General features: G+C 40.9%; 1 protein-coding gene across 1 annotated transcript in view; it reads left to right on the forward strand.

Annotated features, from left to right (window-relative positions):
• Positions 1-16,675, forward strand: part of l(2)k05819 (transmembrane protein 94-like protein l(2)k05819) — a 429,313-nt gene that overhangs the window by 63,590 nt on the left and 349,048 nt on the right. The gene's annotated exons all lie outside the window — the stretch shown is intronic.

The following is a 16,675-nucleotide window of genomic DNA, read 5'->3' on the forward strand; positions in this document are numbered from 1 at the left end:
AAGAGGAGGCTGACATAGAACATGGAGGGGTCCAGGGGACCACAAAGGCAAACCGTCGGGCCGTTTTGTATATAGAGCACACCAAGACACAACATACCTTCCTGAACGTCTCATGTTACCGAAGGTTGTCAACCACTGCCTCAACTCACATTTACGTACACCCTGACCCTCGTCACACTTTTGGCTCTGACTCGACCCCTTCACAGTCAGATGGCTGGTAGAGAGTACTCAGGCTCGCTGAGAGTTAACCACTGCAAAAACAACAAGGTCAGCACAAGACAACACTATGTACAAAGTACGCACCATGCATCTACATGAAACATCTAGAGAGAGCATCAGCAACCACATTCTCTGAGCCTTTTATATATTTGACTTCCAAATTAAAAGGCTGTAGGAACAAAGCCCATTTTAAGAGTCTGATTTTAGTCACTATACACAGGAACAGGATGAAGAGATCCTGAGACATGTACAAATGCTGAATAGCCAGCCCCAAAATGAAAATTTTCTTTCCTGTGGTAAAATGTTGACATTTAAACTTAGAAGGTTGTTCATAGACAGTAACAGTTCTGCAACCTCTCGCAGTGCAACAACAAACACCAAAGACATCTCTTTGCACCCAGGTTGGATACATCAAGTTTACACAAATACCATCACGTTCCATCTCACACACAAATTTTAAACACACAATGAACACAATTTGCATTACACACATTAAAATGGTGCTTGAACACAGACCATGGAAATCACATCTTCCATGTTTTAGCTTATTTAAAATGTTTGCATCTTTTAGTGCATAAGTATCAATCTTTCTAATTCTGTAAACCTTAGTTGTTAAACGTACTCTGTGGTAGTCAGTGTTTATGCCCAGGGTGTCATCTAATTTGGGAACCATGAAGCATGGGAATGCCCACTGACTCTCACTAAGCACTACAAACTGGTGTTGGAAGAATTTCACTTCTTCCTCCATCTCCAATTTTTCATACAGATTCTTCCCACACAAAAATTGTTGAATTGGCTCAGCTTCCTTAACAATTTCTTCATGGAGTTTCAACTTTTCCCCATTACTGACATCCCAAACTTTTATAAAGTTCCAAGGTGGCTGAGCCAACTCTCCAACATTTTTCTCATTAAAACCAAGCATGCATTTCCCAAAATCTTTTATACACATGCTATTTCTTAAATACACTTTTGGTATTTCATACAGATTATTGTTTTGCAGCCCTTTACATTCCATTAAAACATTGGTCTCTCTGAATTTTTGACATAACTTCAAACCCTTTAACCGGTTACTGTGTACACTATACTCATTCTTTTCTTGCTTGGGGGTGTGGGTTTTATATCTAACCCCTGGGAACTTCCCCCACAACATGTTCAGCTCACAGCAACTTGCCATTCAGATTTTTACATGAATTGGCTCCAGTATCAGCACTTCCTCTCCAGCCTCCAGAGTATCATGGTCCACATTATGGTCCCACATCATCATCCTGGTCTGGTTGATGGGCACGTTCACTGGTACCATCCACCTCATACGAGCCAAACAGTGTCTGAAACTGAGAAAAAGCTCCGAGGGGGGAGCATCACCATCCTCCCCAAGCCAATAGCTCAGAGATTCCAGAGTGCTTCCCAACTCAGCAAATACAAAGAAAGGGATCCTCTCATCCCAGTTGTTAGTATTGTCTATACCATAGGCTTGCATCATTGTCTTGAGGGTTTGATGTAATTTCTCTATTTCCCCTTGAGATGGAGAGTGATACACAGTTGAACACTGAGGCTCTACTTTTAGTCCCTTCAAAACATTTCTAAAAGACTTTGAGGTAAAGTTAGGCCCTTGGTCTTTTTGCACTGCTTGTGGAAAACCAACATGAAAAAAGAACTTCATCAAAACCCTTAAGATTACACGAGCAGTTATCTTATGCAGAGGGACTGCTTCCAGGTACCTGGTAGTGGAGCAAATATTTGTGAGTAAATAATCATTTCCCAGTTTGGTCCTTGGGAATGGACCAAGTACATCTACTACCAGCTTGCTGAAGAGTTCACCTGGTGCTGAAATAGCCTGGAGGGGAACAGGTTTAATACTTAGACTAGGTTTCCCTATAAATTGAAAGACATGATAGGTCTCAATATACTCTCTGACAGTCTCCCACAGCCGAGACCAGAAGAAATGCCTGGAAACCTTGGACATCACCACCTGGGGACAAAACCCTTGTTCTCCTTCCATCGATACTGCAAACAGAGGTGAATTCTTTGTAAGAGTTTCCTCCCTGAAATGAAAACACTTATTTAACTGTAAAATCTCTTCCTCAGCAACAGCGACATTTTCCTGCACAAAAATTAATTGCACCCTAGCAGGTGCAGCCTCTCTCACACTATTTAACTGATCCATTCTCCAATCATGCTCAGCTCTGGCTGGAACATCCTTTTCTTCAGTTGACTGCAGTTCAACATCAGAAAGCAGAGTTACCAAACTTAAGCCCTCACCATCCTCATGAGAAATATCATGAAGACTGTTGGTAGCATGATCATGAGCCATACTTCTCATGGTGGAACCATCAGGGAGAAGGTCTGGCAGGGTTTTCCTAGCCATTTCCTCCCAACATTTGGGATTTGGTTTCCCCCAACCTAGTTGTTCCTCACTGTCTAACAGACCCATAACATTATTCCCTAATAAGAGGTCGACCCCTTTGAAGGGAATTTCATCTGAGATACCTACAGGGAGATAGCCAACTTGGTATGCAGATTCTACCCATAATTTGTGTACAGGTGTCCTTATGGTTGAACCCGTAATACCCTTCAACAATATATCTACCCCAGTATAGGTATCCTTAGACACTGGCAGCACTCCAGCACGTAGCAAAGAGTAGGTGCTACATCCATCTCTCAAGGACAGTATGTTCTCAACTCTGCCTCCATCCTTTTGCAAACCAACTGCGGACCTACTAGAAAATATACACATTCTGGGGTCTAGATCCAAAGGTTCCTCCTCACCTTGCCTTGAAGACCTAATGCAGGCAACTGGATGTATCTCTGCAGTTAGAGTCCTCTGGGGTGGTTCCTCCCTTTCCTGATCTCGCCGCCTTGACCAGCAAAACTTTTGAGTGTGTCCAGTTTTGTTACAGTAGTAACAGGCATAACTCTTAAAGGTATTTTTACCATTTGGTGTAGGACTGGTACTGTTTACTCGAGGACCTGAAACATTATCTGATTGTCTAGGTAAACTTTGAACTCCAGCTGACTTACCTTTTCCTTCTATTTTATAGGGCACCTCAGCCTTCATTTGTTCCTGAAAATTCTTGTCCCACTTACCTTTATGACCATAAGACTTGGAATAAGGTTTAGAATGAGTGGGGAAATTTTCAGAAGCAGCATGACTGTTTTTACTTACCAATTCCCTGCGAGCCAAAAATCGGTCACCTAGATCCAGTGCTTCTGAAAGATTATCTGGGTTTTTGTCCTCCAAATATTCTCTGAGGTCAACAGGGATTGTATTGTACAATTCCTCATGAACCATCAGATCTACTAATTTGTTATAGTCTTTATTAACTCCTTTAGAACAAACCCATTTCTTAAAAAGGAACAGTTTCTCATTCCCAAACTCAGTTAAGGTCTGCCCATCCTGAAATTTTTGATTCCTGAACTTTTGTCTATATTTCTCAGGTATCATTTGGTATGCAAGCAATACTTCCTCTTTAATCTTATCATAATCAGAAAAATCTTGCCCCTCCAGAGTCTCTACTCTCTGGAATCCTTTACCCACAAGTTGTGTGCGAACTAGGGTAGCCCACTTCTGTTTGGGCCATCCTTGCTCCAAAGCAGTCTTCTCAAAAAAAGAAAAATATCTATCTGGGTCACTCTCTGTAAACTTAGGGACAAAATTTGCAGCTTTAGTTATGTTAAAGTACTGCTCAGGCTCTTGTTCTGAACCTCCTAACCTCTGACGTTCTTCCTCCTTAGCTTTCATTAATTTCATTTCAGCCTCTAGGACAGCTAATTTCAGTCTCATTCTCTCCATTTCCATATCACCTGGAGTAGGTGATCCCTCATGTTCACTGTTAACAGGCATGTTTACTGATGAATTATTACCTTCTTCCCTGAAGCCTAAAAAATCTGAAGACTCATCTTCTGACATAGTTTTATCTTTAAACACTTGCTTCCCTCTTACAGTATCAGTGGACAAAGTTTTCCCACAGGCACATAAAATAACACAAATTGAATGTAAACTATGCACATAGCACTTACCATAACCACAACAAAAAATGTGTTACTCAACCTTTCTCCTACCTTAGGAGAAAAACAACCTGTAAACTAATATATGAAAACAACACTTCCACTGACCCACCTTGGTAAATCTTCTACCAGAAACATGCAACTGTTATTACCCCATACCAGCACATATAGTTCAAAGAATGTTTTGAGTTATTTTAGCAGTCAAATAACTCTCTCGGACAGGCCCCCATGTTACGTTGGTTGTCCCTTATTATTTTGATAGTAAGGTTCTCACTACATGTTCTAGTGTGGGGTAGCTTTTTACTTAATGGCCTTATTTGTCTAGGGGTAATACTTACATTATGGCTGATCATCCTGAGTGTCTCATATCCTCTCACCAGCCCTCTTCACAGGTTATGTAAACTACTACTATAAAAATATAACTGTATTCTCAATAGATATGTACAGAATATACAATCACAGCCTCCCATTTTCAAAACAAAATCTACACACTCCATACCTGTTCTCCACATGGTGTGTTCCAACAACTTTTGTCCTTCACTCTTCTTGACATAACTCTGGGCTAACCAGTGTTTTGACACACTTTAGTCACCCTGGGTATGGTGGCCACAACTTAAATTATAAAAACTCACCCCTGGAGCACACATAATGCCCCAAAAGATAGAAGAAGGACCCAGAGATCCTGCCAGGTTGAAGGTCAGCCACAGAGAGAGGGAGTCAGTGAGAGGGAGAGAGAGAGAGAGAGAGCCTGGCTAAGCTCCTCCCACCAAAACAAAAGACTGTTGCCAAGCACAATTCTCCAGTTACCACCATTCTACCACACCTTAATTTTACTTTTACAAAAAGAAATACAACTTTATAAACTACTTATTTAAATTGTGTGTTTATGTGTCTATAGTATAACCTATTATATTGAGAAAAATAGGCTTGACCCAGCTGCCTCTCAGTCATAAGGTTGATCAGTCCTTCTGACATTTAGAGCAAAGTCCCCATCAATTCAATATAATTAGGTATTCCAGAGTAACTGTTACTTATAAATACATGTTGGGTCCTATAGCCCCATAACACTCACAAAGTCTTACAACATTGTGTATGCCACTACGCTTCTTAAATCTGTCAAACCAGCCTCTGCTGGCCTTAAATTCACTATCAGCACTGGTTCCAGGAGTTTTCTGTACCAGATCGGCATGCAACTTCCTTGCCTTTTCGCAAATAATCGTCTCTGAAACACTATCACCTGCAATCTCTTTATCCTTGATCCACACCAGCAACAACTTCTCAACCTCTTCAACTATTTGTTGTCTTTTTTTTGGTTAGCATATTAACACCTTTCGCAACATCAGCTTCCTTGATTTGTTCTTTCTTTACCAGGATGGAACCGATGGTCGACTTGTTTTTCCCATACATTCTGGCAAGCTCAACAAGTCTCACACCACTCTCATACTTCTGTATTATTTCCTTCTTCACATCTATGGTGTTTCTCACTTTCTTTACCACAGGGGTACCACTAGCAAGTTTCGTTGGGCCCATGGTAGCTTATTTCACAGTTCCACAAGCACTAAATAATCATAAGGAAATAATCATAAAATGCGTGAATGAGAGCGCAGGTTAGTGTTCACTCAAGCATAAACAAAGCTAGACTGCTCACAGCGCCTGCGCAGGGACGCGGACAGAGCGGGCCGGCAGACAGGTCCCATACCCGGTGGTCCGAAAATAGGGGCGCGTTCGATAATAGGGACACAGTTTGTCCAAAAAAATGGTCCTATTTTCGAAACGTTCGATATGTGATACGTTCGATTTTTGAGGTTTCACTGTATATAAACTCACTGTATTGAACACAATAACACAAGAGGCGTGGAGTTAAAAGATAAAGAATCACACACAAAGTGGGAGTTGTCACAGCTGCTCTTTGCTGATGACACTGTGCTCTTGGGAGATTCTGAAGAGAAGTTGCAGAGATTGGTGGATGAATTTGGTAGGGTGTGCAAAAGAAGAAAATTAAAGGTGAATACAGGAAAGAGTAAGGTTATGAGGATAACAAAAAGATTAGGTGATGAAAGATTGAATATCAGATTGGAGGGAGAGAGTATGGAGGAGGTGAACGTATTCAGATATTTGGGAGTGGACGTGTCAGCGGATGGGTCTATGAAAGATGAGGTGAATCATAGAATTGATGAGGGAAAAAGAGTGAGTGGTGCACTTAGGAGTCTGTGGAGACAAAGAACTTTGTCCTTGGAGGCAAAGAGGGGAATGTATGAGAGTATAGTTTTACCAACGCTCTTATATGGGTGTGAAGCGTGGGTGATGAATGTTGCAGCGAGGAGAAGGCTGGAGGCAGTGGAGATGTCATGTCTGAGGGCAATGTGTGGTGTGAATATAATGCAGAGAATTCGTAGTTTGGAAGTTAGGAGGAGGTGCGGGATTACCAAAACTGTTGTCCAGAGGGCTGAGGAAGGGTTGTTGAGGTGGTTCGGACATGTAGAGAGAATGGAGCGAAACAGAATGACTTCAAGAGTGTATCAGTCTGTAGTGGAAGGAAGGCGGGGTAGGGGTCGGCCTAGGAAGGGTTGGAGGGAGGGGGTAAAGGAGGTTTTGTGTGCGAGGGGCTTGGACTTCCAGCAGGCATGCGTGAGCGTGTTTGATAGGAGTGAATGGAGACAAATGGTTTTTAATACTTGACGTGCTGTTGGAGTGTGAGCAAAGTAACATTTATGAAGGGATTCAGGGAAACCGGCAGGCCGGACTTGAGTCCTGGAGATGGGAAGTACAGTGCCTGCACTCTGAAGGAGGGGTGTTAATGTTGCAGTTTAAAAACTGTAGTGTAAAGCACCCTTCTGGCAAGACAGTGATGGAGTGAATGATGGTGAAAGTTTTTCTTTTTCGGGCCACCCTGCCTTGGTGGGAATCGGCCGGTGTGATAATAAAAAAAAAAAAACCTTACTAAAGTTATTATTATAATATTGCTTACCACTTTTGTTTATTACAATAAACATGCACAAATCTTGTATAATACTAATGTTACATCATATATTTACATATGTACAATCACTGGACATGTTTTTAGAACTGCTGCAGCTTGTGGAACTCCTTGAAACAAGGCACCATGCACAGAGGTACCTTACATTCCTCGCACGTAAACTGAGTCTTTGTTGCCGTCGTTTTGTTTGTGCACAGACAACACATCTCTTCTGAGCAAATTTCTTCTTAGTTGCAGGAAGCTGTATTATGAAGTGATCACCTTCCCTCCTCAAATGCTTGGGTATATCCTGAGGAGTTCGAGGACGGTTTTGTATAGCAGGTGTTGTTACCTGGTATTTCATTATGAGTTGTCTGACAACAGACAAGCAAAATTTACCATACGGTGGTCTGTTGCCAGTCTTTATTTGGTACATATTATAAGCATTGAGCATTGAAATGTCCATGAGGTGGAAGAAAAGTTTCATGTACCACTTGTAACTCTTACGAACATAATCAACAAGGCCAACCTGCATGTCACATTTGTCAACCAAGCGCATGTTTTGTGTATAATCAATCACTGTCACTGGTTTTTGAATATGTTCATTAGTCACTCCATCAACTTTGCCACTGTCTTGCATTTCATTAGGGTGAATGGTTGCCAACAATGTGACATCTCATTTGTCATGCCACCGTAATGCCATGATGTCATTGGCAGTAAACACCTGCACCTCTTCACCATGAGTGTCTGCGTTGAACCTGGGCATATGTTTACGATTAGAACGCATTGTGCCACACACATCTGTCATGTTCACTTGCAAGAAATCACTGAGTAAAGGGCTTGTGTACCAGTTATCAGTAAATAATGTATGCCCCTTACCAAGATAAGGTGCCATCATGCTTCTCACTACGTCACCTGAGATATCCAATAACATCCTGGTATCTTTCAATGTTTTACTTCCCATGTATACAGCAATATCCAATACCAGGCCACTGTCACAGTCACAGAGTACAAACAGTTTTATACCAAAGCGTTTCCTCTTGCTCGGTATATACTGTTTGAACGACAGTCTACCTTTGAACTAAATCAAAGACTCGTCAAGTACAAGATTCTTGAATGGATAAAAGTACATGTTGAACTTATGTTTCAGATACATAAAAACATTTCTAATCTTGTATAACGTGTCACTTCTGTCAGGCCTGGTTTTATCAGAGAAGTGCAACATACGTAAAAGTAAGATAAACCTGTTCACTGGGATGATTTCACTGAAGACCGGGGTACAAATTAGCCGATCTGTGGACCAGTATGATTTCATATTATACTTATAGACATGAGGCATAAGCATTATTGTTGCAAAAGCAAATACATTTCTGCAACAGTTATCTCTTTCCACCGGTGTAGTCTTGACTGTTGTGATATCATATTTGCCATGGTGTACTCAAAATACTTGTTACTTTCCCTGACAATAGTTTCCATCAAGGGCTGGTCAAAGAATAGTTCAAAAAATTCCAGTTCATTTGCAGTGTTTCCAAGGGAACAAGTTGGTAGAATTCCACTTTGAGAGTCATCAAACTGGTGGGGCTTGGGAACAAAATTGGGATTTTGCTGCCAATCCCAGATATGGTTTGCTGGTGGATACTGGACATCATAAGCTGGTTGTACTGGTAGTTGTGGTTGTGGTGGGCTGGTGGCAGACTCTCCGCTTTGTCCTTGAACTGAGGAGTCAGCAGCGTGGGTCCCAGCCTGGGCTGGTGAGTCATGCATGGCCCTGGCACTACCATCACCACTACCACCATCTACTGATGTCTGTGGTCTATCCATGCCAAGTGTAGCCACATCATCCTCACTTTCACTGTCTATTCCTGGTGTAGGGCCACGGGATGTACTCCGTCCCCTGGGCACTGCATAGGGAACACTACTCGAGCGCATGTGGTGGCGTATATACCAACGCTTCACTTGTGAATATGTTTCCCCACTATCACTACTCGAATGATCGTCAAGGGCAATAAAATCACAATCCACGTCACTTTCATCATCATTTCTGAAGTCAGAGGCCTGGCCACGCGAAAATAATAGTTTTCTCTTGCGATGAGGTACAACTGAACATGATTGAGGCGTGCCCACACCAGAGGTAGAAGGTTGAGGATCGTCAGGGTTTTCTGCACTATTATTGATATCCTGGTCATTCCTTTCGGTGACTAACTGATCAAAGCCAAAGAATTCGTCTTGATTTCCACTTCCATCAGAGTCAGATAGGAAGAGAAGAGTCCCAATTTTCCTTGGAGTGAGAGCTGCCTTGCGACGAGGCATGGTGAACAAAGGTAACTGAGCCGGCGTTCCCACAATGCTATGCGGACGCCTAGAATTTTTGTTTACGGTGCACACACCAATCAGACCCGTTCTCTCACATGTAGGCCTACCAGCCTTTTTGCGCTAAATTTGGCGTCGCTAGAATTTTGGCATAGATCTATGGTTTGGACCCTGAATGTAAAGCCGTAGATCTGTGGCACTGACCCTGGAGGGGTTAATCTGTCATATACAAAGTATTATTCTGACATAGTTGATGATCTAATGTCTGACCATTCTGTTTTATGGATTTTTATTTGGCCTGATTCAATTATTTTGATTCTGTAAACCATGAACAGTATTTCCTTGTTACGTATTCTTATTGGCAAAATAGAGTAAATCGTCTATTTTTTGTGTGAATGATAATTCAATATGGAAATCAAGTGTGATATAGGAGATTCCTGGGGACATAACTAATGAACAGTGGAAATGTTATTTTAGTGCCAGGAATGTCTACATTGTTTATTATGGACTTTATTTTTAATTGCATTTTTTGTTAATTTTGCATGAAATTTGCCAAATTACTGAATTCTAACCACTTTATTGGGCAGTTGAAATAGTTGAATGGGCAGTTTCTTATGCTCAGTTGCTAAAATGGAAGGCATACTAGTGAAATAGCTAGAAATAGGGGATGAAATAGAAATAGGGGATGAAATAATGGCTTAAATAGGACTCTAAATTGGATGAAATTACTAATGCATAACTTGTGCCGAGACTGCTAACTCTAAAAATGCATAATTCCATAAGTTTTCCACCAAATTTCATTCTTTTAGTGTCATAATTTCAGAAAATTATTCTCTGCCATTAAAGATGAAAAAATAATTTTTTTTTTATATTTTGAAAGAAAAAAAAAAAAAAAGTGAACACTGGGAACATAAATTTTTTGGGTCTGGACAGTGAAAGGTTTAATGTTGGCAGAATATAAATTCAGATATTTACCTAAATTTCAGTATAACTGCTCAGGACATACAATAAACTGATGAACTAAAGAATGCACAGCATCTCAGGCAAAACTTAGCCTATATCATATACTTAAAATTTACTCAGTTTATAATAAAAATTTCAATAAGATATACAATAAGATCCCCATATCTGTGGGGGATACATTCCAAGGACCTGCTCTGGATGCTGAAACTGTGGATAGTAGCAAACCCTATATACAAGCCCTATGTATACTTATTATAAAGTTTAATTGATAAATTATGCGCCGTAAGTGGAGAATTATCACTTTTTCACTGATGGGAAGCACTTTATTGCTTCTCTTAGGCTTTGAAGAACTGCCAGCTTCTCTACTTTTGTGCTTTGGGGCAATTATTATGAAAAATTAAGAGATATTTTTGAGCCACAGTAAACTGTTGATAACTGAAACATCGGATACCTAATCAATGAATATGGGGGTTCTTCTGTAAATGTTAAGTTTAGCAGAGTGAGCAGTACAGTTACGTAGCCCCTAAACGGTCCAAACATATATATACGTTTTATTTTTCCTGCCTCCAAATTTGGCACGATTGGCCTGAGATGCCTGGTCAGCATAGAAGTGGTCTTAACACTCGGTGTGCACAGTATTAAAAAAATCTGGGACCACTTAGTACCTTGTGGGAGCGCCAGTTAAATTGAGCGCCAGCTAGAGCAAACAGTGTGGCAGACACCAAGGATTCACTGATGTAATGTCATATTAACCTCAAGGATAATTTGTGTGTGCTTCTCTTTTAAGACACCATGGAAAGTGATGTTAAGTGCCTCCTGGTGTTAGACAATGCCCAAGTTTAGGGTCTGTCTATCTCTGTCTCTATCTCTGTCTCTGTCTAATCTGTTATGCCACTTGAAGAATCCTGTTTATCTGTCTCTGTCTATCTGTGAGGAAACTCAGAGGAGGGGAGAGAGAAATGTTGCCTACTTCAAAGATTAAGGAAATCCATCTGTCTCTGGATCTATCTGCCTCTGTCTATCTAAAGGAACGAGAGGTACAGGCCACTATGGACAGATATGTTGTGCGAAAGAAGTCCAGTGACTCTGAAGCTGGTCCTAGTGGCATTAAAAGAAGAAGGGAAGTAACCCCAGAAAAGGACTTGCCACCTCAAGTCTTCAATGGAAGGGGATTCCCCTTCTAAACACTAACACTCTCTCTCCCCTCCTCCCATCCCATCAATCATCACCAGATCTTCAATAAAAGTAAGTGTCATGTAAGTGTGCATGCCTTTTTCAGTTTGTGTGTATTAAAATTAGCATTTCATGTGGTAAAAAAAATTTTTTTTCATACTTTTGGGTGTCTTGCACGGATTAATTTTATTTCCATTATTTCTTATGGGGAAAATTCATTCACATACCGATTATTTTGCATAACAATTACCCCTCTTGCACGGATTAAAATCATTATGCGGGGGTCCACTGTATTAAAAAAATCTGGGACCACTTAGTACCTTGTGGGAGCGCCAGTTAAATTGAGCACCAGCTAGAGCAAACAGTGTGGCAGACACCAAGGATTCACTGATGTAATGTCATATTAACACTTCTCTTTTAAGAGGAAAGTGATGTTAACCCCAAGTTTAGGGTCTGTCTATCTCTGTCTCTATCTCTGTCTAATCTGTCCCTGTTTATCTGTCTCTGTCTATCTGTCTCTGTCTATCTGTCTCTGTCTAATCTGTCTCTGTCTATCTGTCTCTGTCCATCTGTCTCTGTCTATCTGCCTCTGTCTATCTGTCTCTGTCTATCTGTCTCTGTCTTTGTCTATCTGTGTCTGTCTGTCTCGGGCTTCGTCTATCTGTCTTTGTCTATCTCTTTCAATCTGTCTTTGTCTATCTCTGTCTCACAGGTACACATAAATACAAGTATATGTAGTATAAATTACCTAGGATAACCCAAAAATCCAGACAAAGTGCTATACTCTGCTTGAAGATGTGAATAAAGGTGATGACGCAGTCTTGTGGCTCTCTCTGAGACAGAGATAAACGGATAGACAGATAGACAGGGAGCTTGACACACAGGCAAATAGACAGACAGAAATGTTTGTGTACCAGCAAAAACAAAGCGAGGGCGATGGTCATCTAATCTTTTCTTATCAGCTGCACCCTCCACCACCCTCATGTATGCTCATCAAACGTCAGCTCTTATCAGATGTTATCTCCCCTTATCATGACACTGTCAGGGATGAACTTCGTTTTTCATGCTTCAAGTCAACTTATTATTAGGCATTATTATTATTAAGTATTATTATTATTATTATGTATTATTATTATTATTATTACGTATTATTATTATTACGTATTATTATTACGTATTATTATTATTATTAAGTACACCTACCATCCGGCTTACGACCTGCTCGACATGCGAACACTCGACTTATGACCGTGTTTGTTATGCCAAATTTCTGGGAAATAAACAACTATTTGTGTTGTACACAGTGTTTATCCTAAACCTTACAGTATAAAATACAGTACTAACAGCAAAAAAGTAAAATAAAACATGAAATACCAAAATAAAACAATAAAATAAAGTCATTACAAAAATGTGATGTTGATATTCAGTAGTAAAGTTCGACTTACGTCCATTTTGACTTACGACCGGTTTCTCGGAACCGAACTCAGTCGTAAGTCGAATGGTACTTACGTATTTTTATTACGTATTATTATTATTATGTATTATTATTATTACGTATTATTATTATTATGTATTATTATTATTATTATTATTATTATTATTCTCCTAATCCTTCCTCCTTTTCCTCCTTTTCATCCTCCTCTTCCTCCTCTTCCTCTTCCTCCTCTTCCTCCTCTTCTTTCTCTTCCTCTTCTTCCTCCTTCTCCTCCTCTTCCTATTCCTCCTCTTCCTATTCCTCCTCTTCCTCCCCCTCCTCTTTCTCCTCCTCCTCCTCCTCCTCCTCCTCCTTTTCCTCCTCCTCTTTCTCTTCTTCCTCCTCCTCCTCTTCCTCCTCTTCCTCTTCCTTCTCTTCCTCCTCTTCCTCCTCTTCCTCCTCTTCCTCTTCCTCCTCTTCCTCTTCTCTTCCTATTCCTTCTCTTCCTCTTCCTCCTCTTCCTCTCCCTCTTCCTCCTCTTCCTCTTTCTCCTCTTCTTCCTCTTCCTCCTCTTCTTCCTCTTCCTCTTCCTCCTCCTCCTCTTCCTCCTCCTCTTCTTCCTCCTCCTCCTCTTCTTCCTCCTCCTCCTCTTCTTCCTCTTCCTCCTCCTCCTTCTCCTCCTTTTCCTCCTTTTCCTCTACCTTCTCTTCCTCTTCCTTCTCCTCTTCTTCCTCCTTCTCTTCCTCCTCCTCCTCTTCCTCCTCCTCCTCTTTCTCCTCTTCCTCCTCTTCCTCCTCCTCCTCTTCCTCCTCGTCCTCCTCCTCTTCCTCCTCGTCCTCCTCCTCTTCCTCTTCTTCCGCCTCCTCTTCCTCCTCCTCCTCTTCCTCCTACTCTTCCACTTCCTTCTTTTCCTCTTCCTCCTCTTCCTCGTCTTCCTCCTCTTCATCCTCTTCCTCCTCGTCCTCCTCCTCTTCCTCTTCTTCCTCTTCTTCCTCCTCCTCTTCCTCCTTCTCCTCTTCTTCCTCCTCTTCTTTCTCTTCCTCCTCCTCTTCTTCCTCCCCTTCTTCCTCTTCCTCCTCTTCCTCTTCCTCCTCTTCCTCTTCCTCCTCTTCCTCCTCTTCCTCTTCCTCCTCTTCCTCCTCTTCCTCCTCTTCCTCTTCTTCCTCCTCTTCCTCTTCTTCCTCCTCTTCCTCCTCTTCTTCCTCCTCTTCTTCCTCCTCTTCTTCCTCCTCTTCCTCCTCCTCTTCCTCCTCCTCTTCCTCCTACCCTTCTTCTTCCTCCCCTTCTTCCTACTCCTCTTCCTCTTCGTCCTTTTCCTCTTCTTCCTCCTCTTCCTCCTCCTCTTCCTCCTTATCTTCCTCCTTTTCCTCATCTTCCTCGTCCTCCCTCTATTCTTCCTCCTCTTTCTCTTACCCTTCTTCCTCCTCTTCCTCCTCCTCTTCTCCCTCCTCCTCCTCCTCTTCCTCCTTTTCCTCTTCCTCCTCTTCCTCCTCTCCTTCCTCTCCCTCTTCCTCCTCCTCCTCCTCCTCCTCCATTCTTCTGGTATCCTGGGCATTGCTTTTGGTCTAAAACTCCTCAAAACCATGAAATTGATCTTCACTGACACTTCCATCTGTGTTAGAGCATCACTTGGGAAGAGAAGAGTCTCAGATTTGCTGGGGAGTCACATATTTCTTACCGCTAGGCATGCTGAAAAAGGACAACGGAAATGGCATTCCCACAATGCACCACTGGCTCCCTGATTTTTTTTATATGGTGCACACTGACCATGGAGACCCATTCTCTCACGTGTGGGCCTACCAGCTTTCTCCTGCTTGATTTGAAGCAGCTAGAATTTATGCGTATAGATACGTCAGAAACAGTGGTGCGTAAGACGTATTTATACGGCGTAATCAGTCAAAGGGTTAATAATCCAACAAAAAACTGCTGTGCAGGTGATAACCAGCTCCTGTGCTAGACAGCACACCCCATCACTTTTCAAAAGACTCAACTTGCTAAATATACAAGACATACACTCTTATTATTGTGCCTACTACATATTCAGAACTTTAAACTCCACTGTAAATCCTCCTCTAAAACTACTCCTCGACAGTTACAACAGAATGCAGTCACAAAACTCTCACTATGCAAGTACGCTATGCATATAAAAGGCCTAAAGATCTGGAACTCGCTACCGGAACAAGTCAAGGATCCCCAGACAACTTATAAATTTAGGACTCTGCTAAAAAATCATCTTATCTCACAATATTAACCAAATCAACCAAACATCTACTGACTAGTTTTATCATGTGACCACCTGGCTTTTAATTCTGCCATTCCATAAAATATTACCACCTGCACCACTCCTTGTAAATTAGATTTTGTGCTAAGTATACATAAGATTTATTAAGTCTAAATAAGATTGTAAAACAGCTAACCACTTCCATGTTTAGTTTTAAGTAACAATAATATGTACTATTATCTTATCTAGTTTTAATTAGTTACTATGTATTAGGATTAGTTTGCCCAAAATGCCTTGGCATGATAGTGGCTATCTTTGTACTTAGCAAATCTTTATACTTACAACAACATTGTTATGGTGACTATCATCATCCAGTGAACAACATTGTTATAGTGACTGTATCATCATCCAGTGAACAACATTGTTATAATGACTATTTCATAACCCAGTGAACAACATTGTTATAGCGACTATTTCATAACCCAGTGAGCAACATTGTTATAGTGACTGTGCGTCATCCAGTGAACAACATTGTTATAGTGACTGTATCATCATCCAGTGAACAACATTGTTATATTGACTGTATCATCATCCAGTGAACAACATTGTTATAATGACTATTTCATAACCCAGTGAACAACATTGTTATAGCGACTATTTCATAACCCAGTGAGCAACATTGTTATAGTGACTGTGCGTCATCCAGTGAACAACATTGTTATAGTGACTGTAGCATCATCCAGTGAACAACATTGTTATAGTGACTGTAGCATCATCCAGTGAACAACATTGTTATAGTGACTGTGCATCATCACCCATGAACAACATTGTTATAGTGACTGTGCGTCATCCAGTGAACAACATTGTTATAGTGACTGTAGCATCATCCAGTAAACAACATTGTTATAGTGACTGTGCATCATCACCCATGAACAACATTGTTATAGTGACTGTGCATCATCATCCATGAACAACATCGTTATAGTGACTGTATCATCACCCATGAATAACATTGTTATTGGGACTCACAGGCATCATTCCTCTCATTTTTGGATTTATATTCCTCAAAAAATATTTTGTCACAGCTTTTATTCACCAATGTGCAAAGAGTTTATGATTTTACATTTTTTTAATAATTTTTACAAAATGGTTAATATCAAATAATTTCTTGGCCAAAATTCATAATTGGTGATCACATGTGAAATATTTCACGTCAGACATTTAGCTTAACGAAATCTATCTTTAACTCCTGCCACTAGCTTAGAAAATATCCTGTAAAAAATCTGTTGTTTTGAGAAGAGTATCCTCACTAGACAAGGGATGCTACACAAACATCCTGTACATAGAAGAAAGAAACTTGTGATTATTTTTCTGTCCAACTTGGACTGTTAACTAATCACTCACCTCATGAGTT

The sequence above is a fragment of the Cherax quadricarinatus genome, chromosome 62 (genome assembly GCF_038502225.1).
Source record: "Cherax quadricarinatus isolate ZL_2023a chromosome 62, ASM3850222v1, whole genome shotgun sequence".
In the NCBI taxonomy this organism is placed as follows: Eukaryota; Metazoa; Arthropoda; class Malacostraca; order Decapoda; family Parastacidae; genus Cherax; species Cherax quadricarinatus.